This window comes from Apteryx mantelli, chromosome 2, assembly GCF_036417845.1.
Source record: "Apteryx mantelli isolate bAptMan1 chromosome 2, bAptMan1.hap1, whole genome shotgun sequence".
NCBI classification, from domain to species: Eukaryota; Metazoa; Chordata; class Aves; order Apterygiformes; family Apterygidae; genus Apteryx; species Apteryx mantelli.
The window spans coordinates 65,330,050-65,355,879 of NC_089979.1; the positions used below are offsets into that span (position 1 = coordinate 65,330,050).

Consider the following 25,830-nt stretch of genomic DNA (forward strand, 5'->3'; position numbering starts at 1 on the left):
CACTTCACTGGGGCACAGTAGGATACTGGACAACTGGATTTTGTTCCCCACTCAGAGCTCATGTACGAGCTCCTGTTCAGTCATGATATCATATGATGCATGACTCATACAAAATAACCCTGTGCGGAGTGGGAACCAGAACTCGCATTCCTTCATCTCACCTGCTGTGGCTGCTGTAACCATACAGCCAGGATCTTCTTTATTTGCTTTTCTCATGGCCCAAGGAAAACTGCCACTCTCGATGAACAAAGGCACGACTCTAGAGAGGAAGGGGACCAGCACTCGCCCTACAGCCTGTAATATCATAGCACGCTGCTGGGAGTGGGAGACCAATGTCTGAATCCCTTCAGAAGAGGGGAAAAAAAAAGAAAAAAAAAATCTCCATCCCAAACACGTCACTGCAGGGCCCAGGCTAGGCAGCTCTTCTGCAAGTTTGTCAGCACCAGCCTTCAGGAAGGGGTTGCTGGAGACAGCCCTGCGCAGCCTCCCAGTCGCTCTGGGAAGGGGAACAGCAGCGCAGCACACTGTCGCCTTCGGTCTCGCCAGACTTCCTCCAGGGGTACTGACACCGAGGGCGCCACTGTTCAGCATCCTCCCGACTTCAATAATAATCTGAAGCATCTAATTCTCCACAGGCAGGAGACGGACTAGGTGCTTTATAGGAGGCTCTAGAAATTACTTTTAACCTCTGCATGCCAAATCGCTAACAGACAGACTGCTCTTTTTATAACATTCCTCTGAGACTATATTCCAAAACAGTCTTTAAAATCCCCTCCCCTCCTCCAGCTCTCTGCAGTAAACACTCCATTGTGTGTTAGCAATAATGAGTAATACTTGTACATCATATGTACACACACACATATAAACCATAGACTGTCCAGCCACAGAAATTTCAAACCTGTGTGCATCATACCACTGATTCAACCAATAAAGGTGCCTTTCATTCCAAACTTTTTTTTAAACAAAGTTAAAAAAAAAAAAAGATATAGAGGTGTTGTTTTGCCAGATTCCTTACTTTTGCACCTCAAAAAACAATTCCATCTAACCTGTTACTATTATACATCAAATAATATTCACCTATGGTGCTCTCAGGCAACAATGGCTTGTAACACTAAGAGCGCAGTCAATAACACAACAAATTATTTTCTGAAGTACAAATTACGCACTACTTAAATCAAAAACTGTCATTTAACACTTACATGAATTATCTATGAGTGAAAACAATGAGTCTTTTTTATAATGCAGCATCTTGCATAAAACAGCTCATATTGAAATTGTAAGGGATCAATCAGTTTGCAAGCAATGAAATTATACTGACAACTTTTAACTGTTTTATAATTGCATTTTGTTTTACTGGAAATCTGGCTATCATAAGTTAGTGGTTATGATTAGTTTGAGGAGATGTTGCAGCTGCAGCTGCAGACTCCCAAACACATTGGAGAAGATCTGTGTGCAGCACCAGTCTCTTCTGTATGCTAACACTTCCCAGCTGCGGTCCTTAATATTTAATAGGTGGTATTTTAAAATTTTACAATAATTCTGGATGACGAAACTTGCCCTTACAATGCTAATGCCACTGTTTTAGTCACTATCTTCTCTTGGAATATCTAATATGCTCAATGCACTTACATTTATAAGTATCTATCAGTAAATCTACTCCTACTTTGGTATTTGAGCATCTGCCAAAATTAATGCCAATCACCAAATGAAAATATATCACTACTAGGAAAAAAAATAATAATGTTTTCCTTGTTTATGATCTTGAAGCACATAATATTCACTCAAAAAACACCCCAAATCAAAACATGTCCCCACCCCCAAACCACAGGCTTCATATTATCTGGTAAGGATGTTTAAAAACATAAGCTAAAAAAACTGCAAACTTAGGCTTCTAAAGTTAAGCAAAGTGGATAGCAGTAACCACCACAACTGCTTTTTAGCATTGCTGCATATGAACATTTTGCCAGTCTGGATACATTAAAGTTCACTTAATATTCACTCTTAAATTCAATTAGTAATGCACATAAATTTCACTTATTTTGGCAACTTTGTCACATGAATAGCCAGTTCTAAAACACTTAAAATGACATCTCTTCTCCACTAGAACAGAGAAGTTTTGCAGATCATACCATACATACTCTCTCAAAGGCCACATGGGGAAAATATATAAGCAGATAATGATGCAACCAGAGGCATAGCTAGGCCAGGCTAAATAGGACTGGGATTTGCACAGGTTGGTATCAGACTGGTACCACATACTCACAATTATTAGGACACCTAATAATTTTGGTATCAAGTATTACTCATTTAGAGTCATAACACTCCGGCAGTATCTTGTTCCTCACTTGTTTACCTTTTGCACACTGCAGCCTGATCATATCCAAAACACAATCCAGGATACATAATTTTTCCCAACTGAGAATTTTTTCATGACTTTCTTTCCCCTGACCTTGTATGATAAATATGGTATTGTAAGCAGAAGCGATCTTCTGTCACTGGCCATAAACATCCTATATAGGTGCCATATGGCAATGCTACTCTGCATTCTGTTCCATCTGGACTCTAATTTCTTGCCTTGGTTTCCCCTGAAGGTCATTTTTATTTTCCACATCTCATGTGAACTGATACTACTTTTGTGAGGCTGAAAAAGTCCCTTACCTATTTCAGGCTCTTTATTAAGAATTTCTGTCAGGACAGCAGCCACAAGAATCTTTTTGAAGATGTGCTAGGCTTGTTCTTTATGACAGAAGTTGAAGTAAGGTAATTTATTTTAAGTGTATCCTCCAGTTTTATTTAATGATACCTTATCCTTTGGGAACTTGAATGATACCAGACCTTATAAAAATCGGTATTCCATATAATGTCAGACTTAGACTATTACTGTAAAAACACAGCAAATCTCTTAGAAGTGACAATTTTAGTTACAATAAAGATTAAAATCTGTACAATAACTTTGAAGCACAGGGTTCCCAATCACATACAAATAAGAATAATTTCAAACATTTCTGAAATGCAGCAAACTTTAAACATGGAGAATACTTAAAATGCTTGAAACAGTAAATGGTAGGCTACTTATTCAAATGACACTACAGGAGAAATTTTTATACAAGCAGAATGGAATTGTAAACTGAAATTCAGTCAAAATAACCGAAGTTAACATCTCTCCCAATCAATAAAAAAAAATTACAAGATGATTCAATACCACAAAAAGACATATACAGAATAATCATTTCATCTATATAGAGCTAGTGTGACAACAGACATTAATGTCTCAAATTCTTCTTGCATATATACAGTATATTCAGTGAGTCATATGAAAATGGATTCATCTTATCATAAATCCATTTGATCTTACTTGGGTGGTCTTTTCTTACACAAGCAAACCCACTGAAGACAACTGTACTACTGCGCATCAGGAAGACACTGCAAAAACAGCTTTCATATTTACGTGTGCCAGTATTATTGTTGCAATGCATGTGTGATTACGAAATTATTTAATTGCTCTTTCCCAAGCTTTGGTTATTTCTTTCATAATCAGCCTGTTCTGTACTTTAACCTGAAATACCTTTATCCATTTGGCCATCTTCAAGTGTCATATTTGCATGTTAATCCTTTTTTCATAGAGCCTAGTTTATTAAACTGGACAAAAAGAAAACATGATTTTACACTTTGCAAATAATTAAAGCATGAAAAACAGATTCCTAAAATATAAGAAATATATGCATTAGACTGCATTCATGTGGGTCTTACTACATTGAGTTTGTTGGGTTTGGTTTCGGTTCTTTTTCTTCCCGTCCAAAGACCACCTGGCAAATTATGAGTAATGGGAAAATTTTCAAAATTGTAAGTAAATGGAAAAAAACACCCCACAGGGCTGTGGAGAAAAGTTTTACATGTGTATAACAGAATACAAATAAAGACTTCCACATGCCTACTCACTGGCATCCATATATGCATTTCTTTTGATCATTAAGCTATTAGCAAGATTATGGAACTAAATAGCTCTCTTCCCATGAAAGAATATCCAAGACAAAGCCGAATGGCTGTAAACAGACCACCAATACAATGGTCAAACCAACATAATTATCAAACTTAATATGACTTCTGCTGCCACCTCCCTTTCTTGCAAAATCCTCAAATACACACAGAGTGCAAGAATTACTCTAGCAGCAACATCCTTTTTCCTAACAAACATCTTTCCTCAGGCCACATGAAGCCCCAACTCATTCATCATCACATTCCCAAAAGGGAGGTGTCCCATCCGTGACCAGCGCGTACACAGTCACCTCTGGATGCTTAATTGTTGCCCTCCTGTAGAAGACGAGCAGGAAAGGGCTGTGCACGTTACCAAGTCTGAGGTATCACTGGGAAAGAAAGCAACTCAGTCCAGCCTACTTCAGTTGTTAGTCTGCTTCCATCATATGTATACCTGAATGCTGTTTTGGGGCACATGAAGGAGAAGTAGGTGATTGGGAAGAGACAGCATGGACTTACCAAGGTTAAATCATGCCTGACCAAAGTGATTACCTCCTGTGATAAAATGACTGGATTTGCGGATGAGCAAGAAGCAATGAATATCATCTACCTTAGTTTTAGCAAGGCTTTCAACAGCCTCCTGTAGCATCTTTGTATCTAAGTTGATCTAAGTTACAGTCCAGGTGGGTGGACTACTAGGCAGTAAAAAAAGAATCCCTGTCATCAGGCTGAAAAGATATTGGTTAATGGTTTGCATTCTGCTCACAAGCTGGCTACGAGTGAAGTAAATTCGAGATCTATCCTAATATCTTTAACAGTGACCTGGGGGAGGGTATAGAAGGTACCCTCACCAAGTGTCCAGAAAACATCAAACTTGGGAGTGCACCTGATACACCAAGCGGCAGGGTTGCCATTCAGAAGGACTTAGACAGGCTTGAGGAATGGTCTGACAGAAACATCCTGAAATTCAACAAGGCCAAATGCGAAGTCCAGCGTTTGGGACAGACTAACGCCCTATCAGAGCACAGCCTGAGGACTGTCCAGCAGGTGAGCAGCTCTGCTGAAAAGGACCTGGAGGTCCTGGTGGACAGTGAGCTAGACAGGAGCCAGCAGTCCCCACCCCCAGCAGCCAGTGAAGGCCAACAACATCCAGGGCTGTTTCAAGAGGAGCTTATCAAGACTCAACTGAACAAAGCCCTAAGTAACCTGGTCTGATCTCATTCCTGACCCTACTTTGGGCAGGAGGACGGTCTGGAGCCCTCTCGAGGTCCCTTCCAACCTCAATGAGTCTATAAATCTATGTTGGAATTGTGTACGTACACCATGCAGAGCATGCACAATTAAGCACAATGTCTGAATTTTCTGTTTTGTTTCTGGAAGCATACTCAATACATGCTGTACGAATAATCTATGTACATGCAGGTAAACTGCATGCCTTGACCATTCACTGAGCTTTATGCGCAACAAGAGAACTGCATATGCAGTTATGTCCTTAGTCATGTGATCGATGAGGGCCCCACAGAGCACGTCCTTCAAAAGCCTCTATAAGGCTGCTTGGCTCACTGAATCAGGACGATTGAACAAACTTAACTACAATTAATCCAAAATTTACTTAGTAGCACTGAAGTTATAAGAAAACACACAGACTCCCCCAAACCAAATGTTAATTATGAAGAAAAGACTACAGGTACAGTGTTCACTCCACAGCTGATACAATAATCACTAATAGTAGAGTACAAAATGCAGTTAAGAATACTGAATATGATGGTATTCAGTGTTGTACCAGACAACTGCATTAACTCAAGGAGCATACTTCTGTTGTTGCTATATGCTATTTGTAGTAGGTATATTTTGCCTTTCTCACTAAAGCCTAATAGCTGGACAAAACATTACTCACAAAGAGATGAAAGACAAAAATGTACAATAAAAGACCAATTAAAAGTAATGAAAACTTTTTCAACCTTTCTCACACTTTTCACTGCACACAGAATTATGACTTGTAGGTACAAGTTCCAGCCTCTATGCGGAACCAAAAGCACTACACAAAGAAATATGTTAATAAAGAAGGTTGAGGCATTCAGGACTTAGAATTAAAAAAAAAAAAAAATCCCACATCCATATGAAGTATAAAGCTATTTTTATTGCAGGAGGAGGAAAAGAGGAAAACATTTTGCAACCCACTCAAGTCAACCAAAATTTAAGACGAACTTTTCAATACTACCAGTTCTACATCTAGTTGAAGAGCACCTATTAAAACTACCTTTAAAACTACAACAACAAAACCTACTTTCTGTGTGAGCCTATTATGGGTTCTTTCCCATTGGACAAGATTATCTTTCTGAAAAAGAAAAACAAAGCTAAACTATTGCCTGCCCTCCAGGTGAACAGTGCTGAGTCAGACTATGCTGACGAAAGCTATGCAGAAGCTTATATTTAGCTCTCTTTTCCACAAACAAGTCAGGGCAAAGTAAACAGATAAAAGATTGCAAAAATCCAAGCCAGGGAGTTTCTATTTGTAGAAACTATACACTTTAATTAATAAGAAGCCCCTTGATACAGTAACTACCACCATCTGGGAAAAGACACTAAAAGGCCCAACAAGAGCCAAAGTAGTAGATAATTATAATTGTTTTCCTCTAAGTCAGTCCCAATTACTTGAGCATGTATTTTAAGCCAAAAATAATCATGAATAGAACATCACTGTTTTGTTTTCTTCCTACTTTCAGAAAAATAAAAGGAGAATTAACACCAAGGCTGATTTCAGAAATGTGGAAAGGTACTGCCCCTCACCAATTTTGCTGATATATGAATCATTTCATGCAACTACAGTAATCAAGAAACTTTTATTTACACAATAGCTCATCATCATCCTCTCTTGGTCCACCTTTCAGGCATATTTTTCTCCATTAAACTAAACAATGTAAAGATGAAACCTGTAATCAAATTGTTAAGTAGAGTATTTTTCAGTGACCATTTCACTAAAGGTCCAAATAAAAATGGGCCTGTGTAATCTGATGGTGGATTTTAGTATTTTTAGGGGAGTCTGTTTTCTGTTCCTACTTTAGTTCTCTAGAATGATCTGAGCTGTCAAAATGCTATGAATACAGCACAATGACTAAGGGTCAGAAAGTTTCATATTATGATGATTATATCATTTTTTAATGGATAAAGATTTGAGGGACACATCAATCTCCAAAATTACCACTTCATCTAGTTTCATTAGCATCTTATCCCTTACCATGAATCTATGGAAAATATCAGTCTTATTTTTCTTGTTTTGGCTTCAGTCCTTGCCATTACAGTTTTCACTATCACTGGTCCTTTCTGGACACAAAGTTGTGTAGTTGTTCTTCATGCAAAAACCAGCAGGTGTGTAAACCCATGATAATTCTTTCTCTACTTTTTTAACACTTAAAGGGACAAGTATATGATTTTATTTTAACCACTGCAAGTCCTGCCTGTGCTCACTATTCAAATGATATTCCAACATTACTTCTCACCCCAAGAATTAACACGATTCAAAAAGATAGTCTAATTAAGGACTGAATTGTTTATGCTCCTAAGAAAAGAGTGATGCCGACATCTGGGAAATAATGATGAAGAAAAATGAGCAAGAAGCATTACAGTGCATTACACAAAACCATAAAGCAATCACTGCTTTGCTATTAACCATGAGATGTGGCTGACTGAACTGTAATCCCAGAAGCCAGTGAGTCTCTCCTGAGATCATCTAGGTTGTTCAAGGAATTTGTCATGAACTCCAGGAACAAATACTTCCTGGAAGGGGGTACTATGGGAAGCCAATGGGAATTCTGAAGATATTAGTGAGAAGAAAATGGCTATGAGTTTGTGGTATACTCATGACCCTCAGCTTTATACACAGATTTTAAGGCAAGAGGGCAGTTAACAGCTGTCCATTGAGGTCTACAGAACAGATGCATTAAAAAAAAAAAAATCTAGCCTGTATCTCAGTCAAGACACAAAGCCAGCCTATATGAAGTCTGAGGAATGGGTGAAATTTGGCCAGCTGGAGTGGACAAGATGAAAGCGATACCAATAGGCTGCAAGAAAAAAAAAAAATTGAGGAGATGGCAAAAACTAATATCTCTGCTTACCACTGAAAGCATTCAACCATCATTACAAACCTAAATTCACACTTCAGTGGTAGATAAACAGGTATGTTTGGAATATCAGGTACCAGTGGAGGCCAAGACAACATTTAACCATTTGCATCTGGCTAGGTAAGTACAAACTTTTGCTTTGGATGCCAGTCTTCCTATCAATGGTCATGCTGATAGCACTTTGAACTTGGGATTACTTTGAAACACCCTATAAAGAGAAGCCATTCTACCTTACTTCAATAGTTAGTCTAACATGTAGACTCCTTTGGTTCTTAATTTCCCCAAACTGCAAGGGCAAGTTTTAAATTTAAACACTCCCAAACGTTTAAACATTCCTTAAATGTTTAAGAAATTATATATTAAGAATTAAAATAATACACTAAGAAATTTTGAAAGTGCTGGAACAAAATAAGCAAAAAAGGTTATCAGAAACATCTTTCCTTTCGATGTGCAAAACAAATCCAGTACAGAGCAGCTGATAAATTGATCAAAAACAGTGGAAGTTAAAAAACAACAAACTATTGCACCTTCAGTCTGTATTTCAAAAAAGGGAAGCTCTCAGATTTACCACTTTGCTTCTTTCTCCCCTTTGAATGACCTTACTCAGACTTCAGGAAAAAAAAAAATTAATGGTGAAGTAAGGATTTAGAAAACTGCAACTTCTCCATTGGGTTATTTCAAAAACATTTCAAGAGAGAAGAAAAAATTGGCTGGAAGTTTCCATGTTATTTCTTGTTTTTCTCTCACTTGCCCTTTGCGTGGGCTTTCCTGGGATGTGTCCAAGATTTACAGCTATTCCAAGCAGCAGAGTTGGGATTTCACAGTTATTGCAACTGATGTAAGAATAGGAATGATCCCACTTTATATTAACCAAAGAGTTGTCCAATTATTTTTAACCAAGCATTTTTAAGAAGTGTAAAACATTTTTCTGAATATGAGAAACCAAGAAGGTTAAAATCCAAATATGGTTGTCAGGAACTGTTTAAGTGTCTGCATTTTAGAACTTCTTTAGCCCTAAAAATATCCTCTCAATAGATTCTGAACTCTTTAAAGAAAATTGTAGGAGGTTGTATTTTGTTCTCTAGAGAAAAGTTAAGCCCAGTATGATCAACCTTTCACAATGTCAGTCCCCAAAAACCTCACAAGTAAGAAAATGAGGTGTAGTAAATGGAAACAAGGGTGACAGGTATCTCCTGAACATCAGGAGAATTTCTTATTTTTAAATAAGTCCAGCTGTGGAAAACAGCTGGCAAAGCAAGAAAACATTGTTTTATTGCAAGTCATGAGTACAATTTGTTGTTCAGAAAAGCTAATGAAATTGCTGTAATGATATACATAACTTGCATCAAAACTGTTTATTATTATACCCAAAAGCCTATCTGACACAAGTACTTCAATCAGGATTCTGCCTGATTTTGAATGGTGATTAGATGGTAGGAGAGAGGACTTACTTTATTTGCAAAAAATACATATATGAAAATAACCAGAGAAACAAATAGAGAAAAAACATAATGATTTGAATGAGATGATAAGATTAAGTGGAAAAAAATCTGAGAGAGAGAGTCTCACACATCCTTTATTTAGTGTCAATGAAAGTGAAAGATTAGACACTATCATTGTATCGCTGAGGGGGAGAACTGCCAATAAGGTTTCATGCAAAGATCTGATTTACTCTGACTACAGTTTAACTCTACAGTATTTAGCACAACTGAGAACATTTAATTTAAATTCTCAAGGTGGACAAAATCCCTGGAGAACTAGATTTTGATTGTGTCATATTAATTTTTGACCACATCACCATTTATCACCATACTGTGCTTCATTAACTCAAATGCAGCATTTGCTTGTTATCTCATCAGGGTAGGAACAAGCTGCCTGCAGAATGATTAGTACAATGAGGCCCACAACTATGACTGAAGGTTACAATAATACAGCCTTAATAATACAGCTATAATGTCATCTTCCCTGAAGTTAGCTACTGCCTTTGGCATCAGTAGCAATTGGATCAAGACTCTTGGCGACTAAATTGTTTATTTTATACTGAGTATCTAATTAGGTTCCAATTAAGCAGTTTGTGCAAAAGGCCGGGTGCCCCAAAAAATGGGTATTAAATAATATAAATAATAATATGCAAATAAACTACTGGAGTCTAGTGTCATCTATCTAAAACTCCAGTTGCACAAGTCATTTGAGCATATACCCTTTTTCTGACTCTTCTCCCACTGGTTCTTACTTTTATTTTATACATAATATTTTAGGCTTCTTCAGAAGTGGCAGTGTCCTGCAGTTTTTCCTCTTAGAAGCACCTAACAATTCTGGGCAGCTACAATGGCCTTTTCCACTACTACTTTCCTTCCCAACTCAGCTCTTTCAAATCTTTAACACAGAATTTTACAGAAACCAGACAAACTCCTGCTTTACAAAACAGCATCAACTGTCTGTATTCATAGCTGCATCTAAATACTTTAACTTTGATCAAGCACTCTTGATCACTGGTGTCCTTTATTTTAGTAAGAGCCTCACCACAGAAAACACGCATCACAGCTTCAACGTGACATCTTGCCAGAAAGAAAAATTATTCAGTAATTAAACACTGCAGGACTGGGCACTTCATCAATGATCCAGAAGATTGCACTACCCTTTAATCCATGACAGACTTAACTTTAAACCTGCATGAATGCAAGATTCAAATCTGAGGCTGCAAACTTTCAGACCTGCTCCCACATTATACACTGGTGGTTTTCAGTGCTATAGAAAAATATTAGATTTCATCTGCCTTAGTCTTAAGTGTATTTAATTGTCTGCCAAAAAATAGTTATGTTCTCATCTAAATTAAATCAATTTAGTTCTGGTAAGCACAAATTTGAATACATTTGCTCATGTTCTAATATATGAGCATTCATCCATTTTCACAGGACTTTCTTCTGGCAGGTAAGAAGTTAACAGAAAACGGGTAGCAGATGATTCTAAACACTTAATTCTGCTATTTACGCTAAGAATAAGCATGAGATGTGGGTATCAGTCTCATCTGCATTCTCCCAACAATTTGTAATGAAAGTGTTTATTTAATCATAACTATCATGTAGCAGAGTAAATAGAGTCTAAACTATAATGGTACGTATTATTTGATGGAACAAATAACCGGAGCAGCTATTTCAACTGTATGAATATCTTACAAAGAACATGGAACCAAAACATCTCAAAAGGAATAAACAGGAAATTTGTGCGTACCCAGTGGTATTGAGACTGAAGCCTCTATTTTTCAAATTCTGTGTTTCTCCAGGCAACACCGAAAGAGAAGATCTGTTGGCATTCCCCTAGGACAACTCACTCCCTTGCCTGATCCTACCACTACCTTTCCATGCACATTCATTTGCAGCCCAGTGCAATCTATCTGATCATCTCCAACTCTTAGAATTTAAATAAAATAGAAGTATGTTCTAATTCTACTATTGATTCATGGGGTGACCATGGTCAAGTCTTGATTGTTGCCAGATCTTGAGAACAAATATACTGCTTCTCTACTTCTGCAGGATATCTTGAGTCTATGATTTTTGTAACTCAGACAAGCATGCCTTTAAAGAGGATGAAAGGCCTTAGATGACTAGAAACAAAAGTATTGTACTGGAGCAGAGCTTTTGAGAAAAGCCCAATGCAAGAAAAATTTTGTTATGAAAATTTTCATGAACATGCAAAATTAAGCGACTAAAGATATGAAACCATTTCTAAGCAATGTACTGCAATTTCTACGATTAAGCAAAAGCTTAATGGCCCAAAGTTTATCAGTGCAACAATGACCAGTCAAATCATTAGCAGTCACTACATTATTCACAGTAATTATCTTTATGGAACTGGGGCTTTGAAAGCTTGCGTTGGTTTTTTAATTGTACTGGTACAGCATAAATCCTTAAATTTTATCTTTAATTCTCTACTTATTATAAACCCAGTGAGGCTAACAAAACATTACATTTCATCCATGGCTTCCTCCCAGCTCAGCAACAATGAATTTGAATTCATTTAATTACTGTACTTTGGAAGAGCATTACATTCTCTGCCTTTTTCTTGTTATAAATATCATACTTTGCTTTAGATGGATTATTTCAGAGGCTAATGCACAAATCTTGCTTTGTAAATTAATATCTGCTAATGTAACTTCTCTGCATGGGCATTTACAAACTTGAAATTGCCTTCCAACTGTCACATTAGCTACCAATAATGTCTGTAAAACTATCCATCATCAGTTCCCCAGTTAATCTTTCTATTCTCTTACTAAAAGTTTACATAGGTTCAAAAAAACTACTGTATAAAGTCATCAAAGAAAAAGCATAAGGCCTGCTAAATACAAAGACAACACTCCCATCCGTAGGGAATCCTTGAGCCACAAGCTGTTGGGCAGAGCGCTGCAGCAGCATCATTAAGAGCTCTCCCCAGTACAGTCTTCTCTGGGCATCTACTCTTGGCCACTGACCGCAGAAGCTCTGGCACATCCCAGGATGGCTTTTTGGATGTTCTCATAGGTACTCATCAGCATTCAGAAGGCACAGGGGCAAAAGTAGATGTAAAATACAAAAAGTATGCAATCCACGATGCTTCAAAAGCTTCAACAAGCTCACACCAGTCATCATTAACTGCTCTAAGATTATTTCAAGTCTTTAGAGAACTCTTTCCTGCTCTACTGCCAACAGTAATCAACACAGGATTACCATAAGAAGAGACTGTTGCTCTGTTATTATTTACCTTGAATGACAGGGAGCACTACACCATCCCTCTAGCCATGGATTTCAAGCCTTTATAGACAACTGCCCCACAATTTACAGGTTAATATGTTTGTATCAGTGAACTAGTAATATTCCACAGACACAAAATTATGTTTCTTCATCTCAGAAGTTTAGAAATAATTAACAGACACAACAACAAAAAAATAGTACAATATACATTCTGTCACTATCCTAATCACTAGAGACTCAATTGAAATGGGTGGAAACTTGGGCATGGGAAAACTTCAGCTTCTCTGCAAGAAAGCCTCCGGCATTTTCAAACCTGATATTTTGGTTATATCCTTTATTTCCTCAGTTTCCCCGTATTTTTATAAAAATCATCAATGCTCCAAATGTAGTGCTCGACGTACTGAAAGATAAATTCGATGCTCGCATGAAATACTCATTACTGTGAAAAAAGAATCTACTTCAGGTTATAAAATGCACGTTTACGCTCTCCTTAAGACAAAGCGCGGTGATTTTCAGGACCGCTACCACAGGCACGCGAACAGCGCGCACGGCAGCCCAGCGGCGCCCCACACGCTCATGCAGACTCGGCCACTGCCAGACCCCCCCCAAAAGCGCGCAGGCCGAGCGGGGCGCCCCCAGGGCCGCTCGCCACACATAAGGCGGCTTTACGCGACGAAACGGCGCGGGCCGCCCCGGACCTGCCCGAGAGCCCGGCGCCACTAGGCGCAAGCGGAGCCGCCCGCAGCGCCCCCCGCGCAGGAGCCCGCGCAGGGCGGAGCGCGGGCAGCGGCCTGCAGGTGAGATGGCGGCGGCGGCGCCCGCCCGCCCGCGCAACGCACCTGCCCCCGCTCCCCCCTCCCGCTCCCCCGGCGAGGTGAAAAAAGAGAAGTTCGCCGTCCCTTCGTAAAACTCCGGACACGGCCACGATTTCAAACCGGAAGCCCCTGCGACCGCCCTCGGGCCTCGTCCTTCTGGCGAGGACGTGTCAGCCCCCCCCGCCCGCCCCGGGTTATGCAACACCGCCGCCTGCCCCGCCGACGGGGGGGGCCCCCGCTCCCCGCCCGGGGGCAGCACTGCCGCGGGGCGAGCCGAGCCGAGCCGAGCCGAGGCGGCGGGGAGCCCCCCCGGGAAGCGCCTCCGACGCGGCGGCGGCAGCGCGGCTTGCGCTGCCCTCCTGTACCTGCCCCGCAGGCGCAGCGGGGGCGAGCGCCCGCCCCGCCGCCGCCGCCGCGGCCACCTGCGCCCCGCGCCAGGTGCCCGCGCAGTACCGCCCGCCCGCCCGCGCCGAGCCCCCCGGCACGCACCTCTCCTCGCCGCCCCTGCGTGGGCGGCGGCGGGCAGGGCCCCCCCCGACGGGGACGAGGTCCTGGGAGCGGCTGCAGCAGGCGGGGAGGGCAGAAACCTCTGCTCGCAGCGGCGCTGGCAGCGCGTGTGGGTCCCTGCCGCAAACACGCGCTCTTCCTCCTTCTGCCGGCGAGGCGGGAGCTGCTCCCGCTCGGCGGCAGTGCCGGGGGGGGGGGGGGGTCGCTTTTTGCTCCCAAAGCGCGGCGGCTCCCACCGGTACCTGCGCGGGCGGTGCCGCGGGCGCCGCCGTGCCCCCGCGGCGGCAGCGCCGCCCGGCAGCCGCCCCGCTCCCGCGGCCGCCCGCCCCTTCGCTCCGCCCGAAACCAGGAAGGGGAAACGGGCGAGGGCGCCCGCCGGGGGGGCCCGGAGCAGCCGGCCCGGCTCCGCAGAGGAGAGGGGCCGCGGCGGGGACCGCGGGCCGGGGCGCTGCCTGCGCCCTCGGACGGGGACAAGGGACGCGGTTTCGGCCGCAGCCGGGCTGCTTCCCTTTCAGACTTGAAAGCCATGTGCTGATAACTTGTCTGTGCAAGTTGTCGTAATTATTTTTTAATAAACAGTGTCTCCTGGAGAGGGAAAAAAAAAAAGTGCTCACCATTTTAAACTCAAAATGCCAGCAGCAGCTATCGGAGTCTGGTAGCACGTTGGCCTGCCAGTCATCGCGATTTTAATCTGAACCCCACGCTATCAGGTGTACTTCGAAGCCCCGTGACCTGCTGTCACGTTAGCGTGAGACAGACGAATTTAGGCCGCGCTTGTGGAAAGAAGCCTGAAAACGGGCACCCTGCGGGTGGGGGGGCTGCTGGGTTTCAGAGGGAAGAGGAACTGCCTTTTTACTTTCAGCTCAGTTTTGGAGGCCAGTTCACACTTATGAATGTTTGGGGCAAATAATGTTTCCGCTCTGTAAAAATGTGATGTTTTCATTGTTTTTATTACAGACTACTTACTCAAAATTGCAAAAACAAGAAGTAAATTTTGTTGAAGAAATAAGTTCACTTTATTTGTAAGATTCATTGATGATTACTGTATTTATCTGTTGCACCTGTCTAGTGCCTCATGTTTAAATGTCAGCAGATGGAGAGTTACTATGTCAACTACCCACCAGTTCCTCAATATCTAAATCTTTTTTTTTTGGCTTATTATCTGTTTCTGAAGATGGAGGAGATTTTTGAAAATATTTTGGGACAGATTATAAACTCTGTGTTCTTATGGACAAGCAGTTATTTGGATAAATATTTCCACTGTATGAAAGGAACTTCTTACAAGTAATTCCTTACAGTTGAAAGTGAGACATTTGTAATGTGGATCTTTATTATAAATAGGAAAATGACAATTTAGCTTGCTGAAACCTAAAAGTAAACACCGAAATGTGAAATAAAAGAGATCACAGAGGAGGATTGCAGAGGAAAAGAATAGATGGAATATCACCAGTATAAGCAATTCAAAGTCACCAGTATAAGAAATTCAAAGTCTGTGAATTTTATATTTAGAGTACAGACTTTATATTTATATTTAGAGTACAGTACTTTGAATCATTCTCTTTCCTCACACACCTTCACCCACAAAAAGTTATCACTTTCTCATCTTGGAAATTTTACGTTAAAGGAGCTTGATAGTTAAGTGTTATGCATATTTTAACTTTTAAACATGTAAGTAGCAACTTTGTTAAGCACAACAGAAATCAATATTTATCAACTTTAAAAGACAACACTGAATTTCAGTTTTTAGGTGGTCATCTCAGTCTGTAAAATCTCAAAGTAAAATTACTTCCAAAATCTCATCAGACTGCTTTCTCAGAAGACAGATTAATAAATCACAGTAAAGATAGTAGATGTATCATCTTGCATGCTTTTATGTTACATGTAGTTTTGAGCCAAAATAAATCTCCTGCAGGGAATGGGTCGTTTATTTATATATGTGTGCTTTACTTACAGATGTGTGTGTATATACATACACTCATATATATACACCTGTGTGTGTATGTACATGCAGTTACACACATTTACACTATTGAGTAAGATGTAAAATGCCTGATGTAAAAAAGATGTAAAAAAAGGTATAAAAATGCCTGAGTCACAGTTGTAGCTGACAATCATAGATTGTCATATGATACATGGAAAAAGTTTTTTTTGAAAAATTCTTATCCTTGTACAGTTATATCCTTGGGTTATATGCCATAGCTGTATCAAGTTTCTCTTACGGTGTTGAACATGTCCCTACTTTTCAGTTTGTAGCTTCGCTTATTCTTCCGGTATTTTGTGGGATGTAGGCAGATGTCAGTATGTTCATTTACATATACTCATAAAAAATAAACTTCTGTAAAAACACTAGAATGATTGAACAGCATTTGTAGCTAGAAATTTAGGCATTCTGATATGTCCCTTATAATCCTGCTACTGATGCCAGCTCTTGAAAGCTCTTCATGAGGAAAGCAAGCACACATAATTCAGCAGCAATGTCTACTATGGGTCCAGGTCTACAAAGCCACTATCATTTCTTCTTCTATTTCCTTCCTATTGCATAGAAAAAAAGAAAAATCCATCTTTTTTAATGTTCTCCCCAAACTGTTTCACCCCAGCCTTTTGGGCCACTGTTAAGAACTCTGTCTGAACAAATGACAATATGAAAACAAGTGACATAAGAAAACTAATCTTGATGCTTTTTTTAATTAACTGCCCAGTAAAAATTACTTGAGCCAATGTATAAAGCATTCCCTTATGCAAATCAGAGAAAGGGAATGGAAGGAAATTGGAATTTGCACAATATTTCTTACATACTTTTGTACTAGAATTGGTTATTTATTATTACTAATGAGGAACAATTGACATAGTTGGTCAATATGTTAGACTTGCTAGAGAAACTATTGTTTAGGTATCAAAGCCTCATAATGGGTGACTGTACAAATGTCATACAAACTCAAAGAATGATTTAATTAGAATTCACAGGCTGGTGTTGAATTAAGATGACAGATGAGCTTTTTACCTTCAAGAACTGAAAATGGTGAATGGCAAAATGCTGTAATGAGGAACCATCATTTCATGAAGAAAATGTTGATTGGCAATGCAAGGTTAATGATATCAAGCTCTATGTGCAGAGGATACATAATCTAGGCCCAATTATAATCTCATTTAAATTTTTTAATGAGTGGTCCTTCAGTGAACTCAAAATGGTAACAATTCTTATTCATATCAGTGCAGGTAAGTCTTCAAATCAAGTATTGATTCATATAAACTATGAGGTTGCCATATTTCATAAAATCTTTTCTTACATATGTATGCTTGAAAATAGCAACACAAGGCTTGAAATACTTTTGTAAGTAGAATCAGGACAAGTTCATGATACTTTGTTCAAGAGGGCACCGATTTATTTGCCTATGCCTCGGCAAACGGAACACCATTACGTGCAGATGCTGAGGTCTGTCGCAGACTTGGAGCTGTGATTTAGTAACTGATGAATGCCGTACATAGCTGGCTTTTTGAGAATTTTCTGTATGATCGTGGTGGCTTAACCATGATTCATGGTGACTTAACCAAGATTCTCTGCCAAATCTGCAAAAAAAAAAGGTTCAAATATTTCCTTCAGCAAATACCTGTGAAAGGGACAGAGATAAGGTCACTGTTTCTGAAACCTTTGAGTCTTAAATAAAAAAATACATCTTCTATGCATCTTCTCTACATAAACCTTGAGAATCAACAAGATGTTCTCCAGACACAAAGTGGCATACCCTGTTCAGAAATCTTGTTGGAAATCATAATTTCCTACTACCCATGGTAGTAAGGCATATGACCTTACTGTAAATAGGTTTTGGAAAGAAAATCTTACTCCTGGTAAATGAATTGTTTTTATGGTTCCCTACCAGATGAAGACAGCAATGAATGAATGACAATATAATAGCTATTGAGAGTCCTTGCAAATAGTATGTGATACTATTGGCTGAATGAAAAAAAAAGTAATTGCATAGAGTAATGCTTTCATTTAAAGATTTAAATCATATTACACTGTGGAGTAGAAATAACCTAATAACGATCAAACAATTTTTGTTCAGATTTGTTTATCTAAATATTTTATCTTCAAATTATAAAACATTTTTCAAGATCAGATCGTTATTTTTATGACACCACTAATATCCTGTTTGCTGGAAAAGATCAAAAGACTCCACAGCAGGTGGTTTTAGTAGCATGTGTCTGTGAAGATGAATATGTCTGACTTTCAACTCTGATTCTCCATTTTGTAGTTTTTTTGTCGTCCTTTAATTGTTGCCTCTGACAACCCAGTTTTCTGTAGAACTGATCATCTGGTATACTAGTGCAAGCAGATTTCAGGTGCTGCTGTATTCTTGGTCAAAAAAGTTCTATTTTTATGATACGAGCAGTTTTCACTCCTCTGTTTCTTCTAATACAAACATTTCAGCTAAAGGAAAAGTCAGTCAAAAATATTTGATGTGTTTAAGTTCAATTAAGCACATTACCATGTTTCTGTTTTTCACTAGCACTTAATCAGTAGAAAAAACATGCCTGATATGTGTAGTTAATTTACAAATGAATGAATAGAAAACAAGCCTGTATGTAAATTCCTCTTCACTTATAAAAATTAAAGTGTGTCTGTATTCACACTCACTATTTATAGATGTACACACACACACGTATTTATTTGTGTGTATATATATATATGTATATATGTATTTTTTCTTAAGCTATAGCATAATGTGGTTAAGTAGGCATCTGATGGCAGATAGAAAGCTAACTTTAAGAGTGGCAGAAATGGATATATCAAAGACTGTACCCACCTTGAACTCCTATTCTTCCTATTTTCCCCTTTGTGTTATACACTTATTACACTTTGGGGTTTTAGACTGAATATTCCTCAGATCTGGGACTTCTGTTTGGAATGACCACTTCCTCTATTTCAATATAAATATTTTTAGAATAGCAGTCCTTACTCAGCTCGGTGTCAGAGGAAGTTCTGCCTGTCTGTGGATCCATATGCAATATCTGTTTTGTTGGATCCAGCTGCAGTGTGTTGAAGTGATTTTATATTCCTAATTCAAGTTTATAGAAGCCATTTGGAGAAAATAGCTTTAGTCCAGAGATCTGAAACCTCTAACTGCCTATCTCGCTGAATTTGGAAAAAAATGTTATTTGTGGGGCTGTCCAATGGGAAGGCCTTTTACTTTTCCTCATGCAAAAATGGAATAATGTTTTTTCTCAGTTTTAAAAAAGAAGAGTTACAACTCTCCAAGTCAAAGTTTCCAGAAAGGGTAATTGGAAAATACAGGTTTAGAATACAAAAATGGATTAGTGTACTTACCAATAAGAATGATTGCCTGATGCCCAGAATGAAATAACTTCTTTATTATTTTTACATAATCATAAGATTCTGGCATTTGAATGCTGCAAATTTTATAAGGGGAATAAAAGATGTATTAAAATATGTGATACAACATAGTGACATTATACACTCTTTTCAATACAGAGTGATTCTTGAAATGAGAATCTACAGGGGCTCAGATATGTGTTGCATTTAATTTGTGATCACCTAGCTCTTGAATTCACTGCAATTTGGAACTAAAACACAGAATGTAGATGAAATATGATATATCTTCACAGGAGAATTTCATGTGTGCTCACACCAGTTTTACACTGAGCAAAACATGCTCTTTTAATCTGAAACATGATAGCCATCATTATGTTCTCTCCTGTTGCTAAAGAGAGAAAAAGCTATAGTCACTGTGTGGGCAGAAGTCTACAAAGCTCTGCTTTATTGCTATTCAGAGCTGTCCCAATGGGAGGAAGACAACCAGCCTCACAAATAAAACATACTCCAGAATGCCTGAATACAGCTGCTGCAGTATCTGCATAGAAAAACTAGCAAACATTTCCAATAATTGGACTGAGGCCATCTGTCCTCACCCTCTCCTTTCCCAATACAAAACAATCACATTTTGTAGCTGGGCTTCAGCTTCATAGGACAGGAAATTATTCCATTTTCTGGTTTGCTGCTGCATACTCTAGAGAAATTTCAAAACAAAAAGCATTTTTCCATATAAATCTATGCAAAGAGCAAGATTATAGGGCATGTACTAATTTGCATTGCCTTCTCTTTTTCCCCACTGAGAAATACCTTTTTCTTTCATACATGGCAGTCTTCTAAACCCTTTCTTATCTTTTGTTTCAGTCTGAGCGGATAAAATAGCTAGTACAATATAAATAAGAACAAATTGTATTAACTATGCTTATGATACATGTTAATGAAGTGCAGATAACTTTGTTCTTCTATTGACTTGATGTAGAATTGTCAATGTGTAACATTCCCTCCCCTAAAGTCTACATTTTTAAAGTTTTAAGTCTACATTTTTAAAGGGTTTAAGTTACCAAATAGAGGATGAACAACAAAAGTGATTTGCACCTATAAGGTCTTTTCAAAAGGAGAATGCAATACCCTTGCAGGGAGTTGCATCACCACAATGAAATAGTGAAGCAGGACCAGAGAAGTGCAGATGTCACAGGCATTTGTAAAGATGAGCATGGCAGTGCCACCATTTGTGCCCCAGAATGTCTCTTCCTGGTGGTCTGGTCTGACCAACAGGTATTGATTTACGCTATTGGAGTAAGCAAACAGTTCAGTAGAAAGAGATTGACTTTCTGTGGCAGTTCAGTCTTTACTGTGTGCTGTGCTCTATTGCTTAATATTAGTGTCCACCCCAACTTCAGAGATGGTAGATAAGAGGATGCTTCAAATCTCAGCCAATGCTTCAAGTTTATATACCCAATAAAACTGAGTTTAGCAGTAATAGAAGTGTGCTCTTTGGACTGACTATTGAAGCAAATGTAAAAAAAAGAGTGATGGGGTGAAATCTGAATCTATTAAAACAGATATAATATTCTGTAATCACTGTAAATACAATTCTGATTCTATTTTCATGAACAGTAAAAGATTGAATAGCATTTTCTTTACTTCCATTCTTACTGTTCCTATGAGTTTTTTCATTTCCACATGTCAGTCTTCAGGATACCTTCTTTACAGAAGCAACACTCAGCTCTGAAAATTCACAGCCTCACGACATTTAAATGATACAGGGCTATCCTGAAAGTTTAAAAGGGGCTAGAGCAGAATAATTGCCATCCAACTTCCACAGCCAATATTGAAAATTTTACCTCAGATAAGCTCTGGGTTTGACTATGCCACATTTTCCATTTCCGGGCCAAAATAGCTATAAAAAAATGATAGGACAGTGTTATTGGCTATTCATTTTAAACTGCATGGTAGATGTAAAATCTAAATACAAACAACCTAAGTGGGTTTTTAGATGTACATTGTGAAATATATGTTTGCTTGTTTGTTTTTACAGGGAGAAAGTAACATTCTCCACAATCCTAGTGTAAGAAAAGTGTTTTACTTCTACATACAAGTTACCACCATTCTTACATATTCACTAATTCACTGGCAAAAATATATAGGCTGAGATTTTTGAAAGTAGGAGCCTAAAATGAGCTCTTAAATCCATATTAGAGTACCTGAATGAATGACCTGATTCGCAGTAGCTGTGAACGTATATCACAGGGGCTTATTGAATACTTAGGGCCTAAAGTAAGATTTGGGACTCAAATGTACTTCAACAGGGACAAACCCTACAGATGTCTGTTTGGATTCCTATCTGTTGAATGTGAGCTACATAGAAAGTTTGCCCACAAAATGGGTAGAAGGTACCAATTGAGAAAGGATACCAATAATTTGACAGGCAAGATGAGAATGAAAATCTTGAAGAAATTAAATTCTAAACCCTTCCATATCAATGTCATTAGGAAAGGGAAATCAAATGTATCAGTACAAATGGCGAACAAGCAGAATTACTGTAGGAAATAGACCATTAAGTTCATTAGGTGAGTTTGGGGTGAGGGTGAACCTGAAATCTTCCAGTGTATAAAAGATTGTTATAAGCATGACAAGCAAAGGCAGAAAGAAGGCAGTTTCAGTTGTAGTAAGGGAGTTTAGAGATTAGAGAACACTAACCAAAAACATAGCAAAATACTAGAATGAGCTACCTCAGGAGACTGGAGAACAGACTTCACTTTAAAGCAGAGGTCAAAGAAACACCTACCAGGAACATAGGACATATTTATTCTGTATCTGTGCACAGGTGCCATAGATGATCCCTCTTGATGTTGCTTCTTGATGCCCCTGCAGTTCTCAAACTCTGTGATCTCTCCTGCTGGCCATGTGAAGGCCATAAAGCTCACAGAGCTGTGATATTTTCTATAGTCCAAAATGTCTTGATGAGGACTAATTAGGAGGTATGATGATACTTACTGAGTTAAGGAATGCAACAACAGCACCAGACCACAACTGATGCTACAGATGTGGCAGTTTTATGGAGGCGAAATCAAGTGGCCCAAATAGCTGACAAAGGTCTTATCTTCTTCATAACAGGAAATATTCAATACTAGGTAGAAATGTTTTTGTTAAAATTCTGTGCAAGTCCAGGGCAGGGATTTAGTGATGCTAGCTGAGAAAACGGCATGTCAGTCTAAGAATTTGCTTTCTGCCTTTTTCTTCCTGAGAAGAACAATTTTTCAAGGAGGTTTGTTCTCTTGAAACTAGAAATCAAAATTAGGCCAAGGCTAAAAAGTGAAAGTGAAAGCTTGTGTACAGTTATGCCATTTCTGCTCCAGTCCTATGTGTAGATAAAGTAAGAATGTTTACTGTATATGTAAATAAAACTTCAAACATTAGGATATTAGTTCTGGTCAAGAACTGCCATTGAGCAAAGGGGTGACGGTAATGCTGGAGGGGCAAAACCAGCTACTTAAATATTGCATAAATGACTGCCTATTTGCTCTCTCTGGTTACTGGGATGAAACATCTAGTGTTCAATGTTTCAGAAGAATGCCCTTTTCTAAAAAGAAGAAAATGCAAAGTACAGCTTACACAGCTGTTGAAGGACTGAAGTTTGATGCATCATGTTAGATGATGTAAACTGGAAACTTGACATTTCAAGGGAAAAAAGTACTTAAAATGGAAAACAGAGAAAAATGCTAGTTATTTGTCTGCGCAGAGCTGAATTTCCAAGAAGAAGAAATAAAGCAAATGGAAATTGAACAGATCAAGATGTTTTGGGGAATACTTTTCTTCTTTTGTTTGTTTTATTTACTATTAGCATCTTCATCAGGGAACAGCGAATAAAGAACGATGATGAAAGCTTATCTTAGGACTTATCTACTCTTATCTAGAACAAACCAAGCATGAGCTTGGTTTGATCAGAGTGGCAAACAACTGCTGCGTAGGAGCATGACTCTCCTCTATAAACACACAAGGGGGGAAGCAGCAGGGAGGCAGCTGAGACAAGTGAGAAAATGCTTTTATAAGAGCAAATGGATCTGAACTAATGGATCATTCAGAATGGAAATTATAAAGCTTCTAATCATCTGAAGATCAACTTCTGAAACAGGCTTCCTAACTAGACTATGTTGACAGAACTTGATAAGATCTTAAAGCTTCAGATCAGAGCATTCAGCTCTGTGAACATGTTCAGAAAAGTTTTCAAAAATAATAAAACCTGTGAAGGCCAACATTTATAGTTATAGGTTGCAATTATATAGTAATAGATGTAAATTACTGGAAAAATGAATCATAGCTGTACAGCTACAAATGGCTAAAACTTTCTCAAAAAAAAAAGCAAGAAATTTTTTGTAGACCAGTTTTATCTATTGTTCAGCTTTAGCCCATGGAAGTCTTCTTCTGGAAACAGCTCTGTTTGAGTCATCCTTATTATCCTAACACTAAATATGTTGTTTCAAGTTTCTTTGTGTAATGTTTCCTTCACATGTCATAAACCATTGCTTATCTTTCATTAAATTTCAGTTTTGGTAAAATGTGATTATAGGTCAATGGCTATGTTTCTCTTCCATAGTTTTGCATCAATCTCATTGAAAGTCTGGAAAAAAATCCCAAAAATGCTTAAAAGTTAACAAAATAAAGTGTTTTTCTAGATATACAATATTCAAAATTAGTAAATGCAATAAGAAGAAAGTTACATAATTTGACAATAACCATTTTAAGATGATAAGCAAGAAAACATAGATTTTATTCTCTGCAGTTGGAAATCAACATGATTTACTGTTCAATTACAATTCTAAACTTTGTTCAAAGATAATTTTTGTGAAAGTATTACTGTAAATTAGCATGTACTGGAGACACTAGCCTGTCCAGAGTAGCAGGAGATAGTTGTGTTTTTTTATTAGTAGTGTAGCTGGTGCATAATTTTTAAATCAAATGTCAGCATCTCACAGCATGAGAAAATGTTGCATTCAGAAAGGCCATATTATAGGATGAAGAATATTAAGTGTTCTGTTGTAGAAAGCCTATTAAGGGAAAATGTGATTTTGCTGACAGGCATGTCCCATTAATCCAAATTAAATCAGGTACCTATTTAATACCACAAGACCCTTGGACTGAATATCGCTTCACATTAAACTTTTTAGTTTTAGAGATAACATACACCTTACCCCCATTATCAAAATCTTATGCAGTTAAAATTCTCTGAGAGCTGAAGTCGACCCAAATTAGAGCAGGCATATAGTATGGAGAGGGAAGGTTTTAAGTCAGGTAGTTGCTTTCTGGGGATATAACACACTAAAACTGATACTTACAAATCCTTAGAGGGTAAGGTAGAGCTGACAGTGTGAGATTATCTGTGCCCTCAATTCTCCCTCTAAGCATCTGCAGAGCTATCTCATTATCCTACTTCAAGTTGCTTTAATACCTTCAGTTGCAATAATACATACATTAACCTCCCCACTCCCATTCCCCCCAAAAATCTAACCCATAGCAAGACTGTGGTTAAGCTCTTGGTGTACTGAGACAACTGACCAGTAGCATTTGTCTCCTTATACTCCTTCCCATCTGCCTCTGTCCATCTGCTGTCTCATCTTATATTTACAGTCCTTGGAGTAGCAACTGTCTTTTGCTTTAATATTAGAAAAGCATTTAGCACGACAAGGCCTTGGGTCCATCATGACATTCATAAACAATATTACAATTAGTACACGTTTGTATTATAGCATTTTTTTCTTTTGACTACATCAGTTTCTTATGCTGTAGGATTGTTGTTCATGAAGATCTTTGAACAATTCTGTACTACCTACATTTTTAATGAAAATGCCTACTTCCTGCTAGTCTGGCACAAATAAGAGCTCCAATACAATCTAATTTGCAGCCATATGGGCAAAAGATCTGTTTTGACAATGAACAAACATATTCAGTTCATACCTAGTTAGTTATTGTTTTTTTCCATCAAATGGGGTAGTTCTTACTTAAATCACTGTTTGCAAGTCTCGTCCATGTCACTAGAAACTGTCAATAAGTGTATGTTTCTAGAATGAATTCCTACACTTGTTCTGTTGAAACTAAACCTCAGAAATTGAAGGATCCTTGTCAGGATCAGGCCTCTCCTGCTGATCCTGAAGGCTGAACAAGCTGACCAGAATTTCTCTAGTCTCACTGGAAATCTTGTACTTTGCTCTTCCTGTGCTGAGTGCCATGAGTGGCACCAAAGGCATTCCACTTTTTCAGTGGAAGGCATCTTTTTGGGGGGGTAGCTGGGGGAGAGAAGGGTGTTCAATAGGTATTCCAGTTGCAAAGAACAGGTTGCTAAATGTCATCTCGGACTC

General features: G+C 38.8%; 1 protein-coding gene across 1 annotated transcript in view; it reads right to left on the reverse strand.

The window, feature by feature from the left end:
- MBP (myelin basic protein) overlaps positions 1-14,281 on the reverse strand; it is a 121,671-nt gene extending 107,390 nt beyond the window's left edge. The window contains exon 1 of the mRNA XM_067290775.1: positions 14,128-14,281. The gene's annotated coding sequence lies outside the window, so the exon portion shown is untranslated. The remainder of the gene's footprint in view (positions 1-14,127) is intronic.
- Positions 14,282-25,830: the final 11,549 nt, after the last annotated feature.